General features: G+C 48.5%; 1 pseudogene; it reads left to right on the top strand.

Moving 5' to 3' along the window:
- The window catches only part of LOC148045270 (acyl-coenzyme A thioesterase 8 pseudogene), a 5,853-nt pseudogene extending 1,209 nt beyond the window's left edge, over nucleotides 1-4,644 (top strand).
- The last annotated feature ends 1,262 nt before the right edge of the window (nucleotides 4,645-5,906 follow it).

The raw sequence follows: 5,906 nt of genomic DNA, 5'->3' as shown, positions 1-5,906 counted from the left end.
TTGACAAAATAAATAAATAAATAAATAATTGTGCACAGACCCAATATATTCTATGACACAGAGAAACAATGTGGTCTAATGCAGATGTATACATGGCAAGAAAAAACAAATCTTGAGAGTTTACCAGATGGATAGCATAGGGAACAAAGCTGTTACAGAATCTGAAAGGGCTGCAAGTTCGAAACCTCCTCCCAGAGGGGAGTAACCAAAACAGACCATGAAGTGTGCGTGTGGGGGACTCTAACAATGTTTTGAGCTCTAAGCACATAGCCCTTAAAAGCAGTATCCTGAATTTATTTATTTATTTATTTGTTTGTTTGTTTGTTTGTTTGTTTGTTTGTTTGTCTTGTATGCCGCCCACTCCCGGAGGACTCCAGGCGGCTCACAAAAGACAAGGGAAAGGGGGAACAAGACAAAGACAACATATTAAAAACAAAACCAACATTCACAATTTCTGTGGAGGTAGATGCTTCTCAGCTCCCCCCAGCCTGCTGGAACAGCCAGGACTTGGTGGCTTTGCAGAAGGCCGGGAGGGTAGTAAGGGTCCGGATCTCAACAGGGAGCTCATTCCAGAGGGCTGGAGCTGCAACAGAGAAGGCCCTCCCCCAGGGAGTCGCCAGCCGACATTGGCTGGCAGATGGAATCCGGAGGAGACCCAACCTGTGCGATCTAATTGGTCTGAGAGAGGTAATCGGCAGGAGGCAGTCTCTCAGGGAAGCAAGATTCCTATAATCTTCTTGGTTGTCCTCACCACTCTCTGTAGGGACTTTCTATCTGAGGCACTGCTTCTACCAAACCAAACAGGGATGCAGTTTGTTAAAACCCTTTCAATTGTGCCTCTGTAAAAGGTGGCCAGGACAGAAAGAGAAAGATGTGCTCTTCTCATCCAATGCAGGAAATGCAGATGCTGGTTTGCACACTTCACTAAAGATTACATGTGGAGATTATTCCTCTTGTCCCTTATGCCTTATTTCTGCCTTTCCACACCTTAACAATTGTATTTCTTAGAATTGTCCTGGTATAGTATCCATTACACCTTCTTAAACAGCATGTAGAAACAGGAGGAAGGGAGGCAGGGAGAAAAGAAGGGAGGAAGTAAGTAAGAGAGGGATGGAGGAAAGAAGGAAGGGAGGTGTTCAAAAGGGAGGGAGGGAAGGGAAGGGAGGGGAAGGGAGGAAGGAAGGAAGGGAGGAAGGAAGGAAGGAAGGAGGAGTTCAGGGAGGAAGAGAGTGCTTCCTGATAAAGCATAAATCACACGCTTAGTCCCAAAAACCCTCTTTTATTTAAACGGCTGTGAATTATGGTCATCCATAAAGATCCACAAACAGTCTGTAAAGAGTCCACCAGATGTCTGCCACAGTCTTTCAGGGTAATGTTGATAAGCATCCACCTTTATTTCCCTTGAAACACAGCCAGAGACCTAATTACCAATTAGTTTTGCAAGGCCAAACGGAGCACAGTCTCAAACGGAGCTTCTCAGAGTTTGAACCGACCAGAATGAACAAAGTTGCTTTCTGCAAAGACTCACGTCCCTTTGCTTCTCTTTTATGTCTTATGGGAGGGGCCAATCATCTCCAAGCTTTACTCCCGAGTCACCCTTTTTGTCTTAATTGTTCTTGCCTTCTGGAAGCTCTGCACATGCCCACAGTGGGAACAGGCTCACACTGTTCTTCTGCCTTGCTGATGTCATACTCCGGAGGCAGCACATAACTACCAGATGGCCTTGACTCCCCCCCCCTCTCTGCCTCCAATGCAGAGCCCTCGGATGAGCTTTCTCCAGACTCCAGGACTGGCCCATATTCCTCCCCAACCTCCTCACTGTCCGACTCTGCTGCCAGGCTGTCAGCAGACCACAATAGAGAGGGAGGAAAGTAGAAAAGAAGGGAGGGAGGGAGAGAGGGAGGAAAGAAGAAAGGAGTTGAAATGGGAGGAAGGGAGGCAAGTAAATAAGTAAGTTCAGGGAGGGAGAGAGGGAGGAAGGGAGGGAGGATGTGATGCCTTTTTAGATTTCTTACAGCACCAAAGTAGGTTATGTCCATACTAACCATGTTTTTCATTTTTACTGCAGAATCTCTCTCTCTTTTCTCTCTAACTAGAATCTGAATGTGACAGCTGCACAGAAAGTCTGAGGAGGGGGTGGGAAGTTAAAAGGGTGAAGCTAAATATTTCCAGATACGTAGGGAGACAATTGCCAAATCATCAACTTTACAATCATTAATGAAGTCTCTCCCATCATCTAAAACAATTATCTTCCTATTTTTGTTGAGTGACATGCAATTAACCGGCTTCTAAACAGAGAGCTCTTCCAAAGGCAATAAAATATTCATGAAATATCAATATGATGACTTGCAATTCTGGATTTTAGGAAATAACAATTCGGCTGGAACCTCTCTCTCTCTCTCTCTCTCTCTCTCTCTCTCTCTCTCTCTCTCTCTCTCTCTCTCTCTCTCTCTCTCCCTCCCTCCCTCCCTCTCTCTCCCTCTCTCCCTCCCTCTCTCTCTCTCTCTATTTCTCTCTCTCTGTCTCTCACTCTCACTCTCTCTCTCCTCCTCTTTCTCTCTCCATCTCTTTCTCTCTCTCTCCTCTCTCTCTCCCTCTCTCTCTCTGTCTTTTCCTCTCCCCCCTTCACCCTTTTCATACAATAAGCAATAAACATGCTATTTATTGTGTTGATTTTCTTCTTAATCCTTATGCATTTATTTCAATTCCTGACATCCCCAAATATTTCAATCTAGTTTTAAACGGTTTGTTTTAATGCAACATTCACTACATGCATAATTCAGAGATAACTGTCCCTAATTGAGCAATAGGTGCAGTTTTATCTTGGGTTTTATTATTCCTGGGGGGGAAAAACCCCTCATTTTCAACCATATTCAACAATAGACTCATCTATTTCCCTGTTTAGAAACTGCAGGTAAATTCCTTGCAGTCCACAAAATGCAGCATCCCCTCATTTTGCTTCTATGTAGCATGATCACAACATCTAAGAATATAAAAATTAGCTCGGTTAGATTAGACCCCACATTTATTGAACACATTTATCTCAAGATGTAAAAACAATGGTCTTCCTCATTTGTTCTGCTCAGCATCTTATTGCCCCCCCCCCCAGTGGTAGTCATCACTCTGCCAACAAAAGTGTTCATAGTCAAGGCTATGGTTTTCCCAGTTACAATGGATGGCTGTGAAAGTTGGACCATAAGGAAGGCTGAGCGCCAAATAATTGAGGTCTTTGAACTATAGTGCTGGAGAAAACTCCTGCGAGTCCTTTGGACTGCAAGGAGATCCAACCGGTCGGTCCTAGAGGAGATCAACCCTGACTGCTCTTTAGAAGGCCAGATCCTGAAGAGGAAACTCAAATACTTTGGCCACCTAACGAGAAGGAAGGACTCCCTGGAGAAGAGCCTCATGCTAGGAAAGATGGAGGGCAAAAGAAGAAGGGGATGACAAAGAATGAGGTGGCTAGATGGAGTCACTGAAGCAGTAGGTGTGAGCTTAAATGGACTCCAGAGGATGGTAGAAGACAGCAAGGTCTGGAGGAATGTTGTCCATGGGGTTGCGATGAGTTGGACATGACTTTGCAACTAACAAGATATGCCACAGTCAAAGATGGTTTCCTCCAGTGGAAAAGCCGGTGAGACGCCCAAGTCCGAGAAGGGGTGGAGCCGGCGGGGGACCTGCACAGCATTTTGCTGACCAGCATCCTGCAGCTGGAGCCTCTGGATGTCAACCTCTTCCAGGGAAGGCACTACTGGGTGCTGGTCACGCAGCTTCTTTTTGGAGGGTAGATAGTGGGCCAGGCACTGGTGGCAGTAGTATAGGCCATGACGGACGACCTAGGAGTCCATTTGCTCCATTGCTACTTTGTGAGGACAGGGGACCTCACTGTGCCTGTTCTGTATCAGGTGGAGCATACCTGTACCAGGAGGAGCTTCTCGGTGTGCCTGGTCAAGGCCATCCAGCACAGGAAGCCCATTTTTATATACCAAGCTTCTTTACAATGGGGGCAGCCCAGCCCGAGGCAGCACCAGTTCCAAATGCTGGCTGTGGTGCTCCGAGAGGAACTGATGAGCCAGGAGAAGCTGATCCAGAAGTACCTATGAAACCCCAACCTTCTCAAGAGATATCAACAGGGACTCTGGAGAATGCTGGCCTGGGAGATTCCGATCGAGATGAAGCCGGTGAACCCAACTGACATTTTCCACCAGAACTCCCAGGAACCCAAGCAGCTCTTCTGGGTGCGTGCCAAGGGCTACAAATGCGACATGAAGCTGCACTGCTGGGTGGCTGCATACGTCTCGGACTATGCGTTCCTGCAGACGGCCCTGTTGATACACCAGCACCGCAGAGTGAAGTTCATGGTCTCGCTCGATCACACCATGTGGTTCCATGCACCCTTCAATAGCAATAGCAATAGCAGTAGACTTATATACCGCTTCATAGGCCTTTCAGGCCTCTCTAAGCGGTTTACAGAGAGTCAGCCAACCAGTGGATGCTGTATGAGTGAGAGAGCCCCTGGGCTGGTGGCAGCTGGGGCTTGGTGCAGGGCCACCTGTGGCGCAGAGATGGCGTGTTGGCAGTCAGCTGTGCCCAGGAAGGAGCAATCCGCATGCAGGAGAAGAGCAGCCGGCCTCCAGCAAGCTGTAGCCCTGTTTATCTTCTCCCATCGGTTCTTCTCTCCTAAGGGGAGCCCCTAAAGTGACCAGATTTTAAGATGAGTAAAGCAGGACACCATTGACAGGGGGTGGGGCTCGGAGCACCTGAGCTGTAAAAAAAAAAAGAGGGCCGTAAAAGCACCGTTACCCCTGCCGCTGCTGTCTCCTCCTCCGCCGTGCTTTTGAGGAGCCATGGCCTTTTTTCCCCCTGCTCCCACCCCCTCCGCCGTCTTCCTACTGGCTCCTGCGGCCTCATGGCTCCTCGAAAGCATGGCGGAGGAGGAGGAGGAGGCAGCAGCAGGGGTAACACTTCATGGTGCTTTTACACAGCCCTCTCTGAACAGTTTACAGGATGGAAAGGGGAGGGAGGAGAAGAAAGGAAGGGAGGAAAGAAGGAAGATAAGGTAGGGAAGGAAAGAAGGAGGGAAGGAGGGAGGGAGGAGAAAGGGAAAAGAAGGAAGGAAGAAAGGAAGGAAGGAAAGAAGGAAGGGAAGGTAGATAAGGAAGGAAAGGAGGGAAGGATGAAGGAAGAGAGAAGAAAAAAAGGAAGGAAGGGAAGGTAGATAGGGAAGGAAAGAAGGAGGAAAGCAGGAAGGGGAGGAGGGAGGAGAAGGAAGGAAGAAAGAAAGGAGAGAAGGAGGGAAGGAGGAAGGGAGGGAGAAAGGGAGAAGGAAGGAAGAAAGGAAGGATAGAAGGGAGGGAAGGAAAGAGGGGAGGGAGGCAAAAGGGAGGAAGGGGAAAGGGAGGAAGGGAAGAGAAGGTAGGTAGGGAGGAAGAACCTGCTTTCCCAAGAACGGTCTGCTCCGGGCCGGGGAACATGAACCAAGAAGTTTAGACGGGACTTTGCTGGCGGTTGCAAATCAGCCTTCCCCTGATTGCCTTTCCCCAACACCCCCCAACCCTTTCAAAAGCCACCCCCATCGCCAGCCTCTCCCAACCGGATCCCCACCTGCCTCCCCTCGGCTCACCCGGACCAAGTTGCTGACGGCATGGACAGACTGGAAGACTGGCATGGCTGCAAGGAGAGTGGTGCCCAAGAGAAGCAGGCAAAAAAAAACAACTTCCGACGGCTGAGCCGCTTGACCCTGGCAGCTCTCCACGACAGATAATGTCTGTGACTGTAATTCACCCTTGAAAGACTTCGCTGGATGTGAATGAGAGGAATTCACAGTAACTTAATAAAAATGATTTTTTTGTCAGGACAAGGAGCCTGCTTCGCGGTTTGAGGAAGCTTAGGTCAGAACACAGTGTTGG

This window comes from Thamnophis sirtalis, unplaced genomic scaffold (assembly GCF_051295495.1).
Source record: "Thamnophis sirtalis isolate CommonGarterSnake01/CBP01778 unplaced genomic scaffold, rThaSir2_p1.2 scaffold_5, whole genome shotgun sequence".
Lineage (NCBI taxonomy): Eukaryota > Metazoa > Chordata > Lepidosauria > Squamata > Natricidae > Thamnophis > Thamnophis sirtalis.
Note: the sequence above shows the minus strand (reverse complement) of the source record. Positions and strands in the feature narration are given on the sequence as shown.